The following is an 884-nucleotide window of genomic DNA, read 5'->3' as shown; positions in this document are numbered from 1 at the left end:
TCTCAACCTGAAGCACTACTATAGCCACACTTTATAATACCGAAATGAAAAGGCCTAAAGCACCGGTACTGGTTCTCAGGAGCAGTGTGTGAGCATCTGCAAAAAGGAAAACAAGGAAAAGTTCAGCAAACATGAGGTACAGCAGGTTCACTGTCGCTGTTAGGGCAGCCTGGGCAGGGGTTCCTGTCCCCTTGCACTGCTTTGCAATTCTCCTCGTGAAGTTCCCAGTTAACTTCTGCCCTCTTGCTGCTTGTAAACACATTAAGCTTTGTCCGTTTTCAGTGGGAGAGGATGGGTTTACGTCGTTTACAGCAATCCGAACCGGCTGCCTTGCTGTGGATACGTTACCTGTGCGATGACAGATGAGTTGTTTCACGGTCGGCAGGGCCTGGGAGGTTCGGGCCTGGGTCCCAGCGCTCGGTACGGCTGAAGGCGCTGAGAGCTCCAAGGGCAGCCGGGCTCCTGGGGAGCTTTTCTCTGTGCGCCCATCACCGATCACAGCCTTCACTCTCGGGAGCTGCAGCGGAGCCAACTCAGCGTAGCTCCGGAGGAAACTGCCGGGAAAAGGCATCCGGGTGACCGCAGGGCCGAGGCGGCTCCCGGCCGGGGGCTGGCGGCGGCGGCACTGGGCGCGGCCTCCCGGCCTGGGCCCGCAGCCCCGCGCACCGGCCCGGCTCAGGGGCGGCCCCGCGGGGCGCAGCGCTGGGCCCGGCCCGGCCCACGGGCTGCCGGCACCATGGCCGCGGGCGCAGGGGCGCGGCGGGAGCCGGGAGAGCCGAGCCTGACAGGAAGCGCGGCGGCCGGCGCGGCGCGGGCGGGCTCGGCCCTCGCCGTCCCTTCCGCCCCCGGCCGCGCTCCGCCCGGCGGCCCCTCAGGTGTGCGCG

This window comes from Ammospiza nelsoni, chromosome 13 (assembly GCF_027579445.1).
Source record: "Ammospiza nelsoni isolate bAmmNel1 chromosome 13, bAmmNel1.pri, whole genome shotgun sequence".
NCBI classification, from domain to species: Eukaryota; Metazoa; Chordata; class Aves; order Passeriformes; family Passerellidae; genus Ammospiza; species Ammospiza nelsoni.
This window is presented reverse-complemented; position numbering follows the sequence as displayed.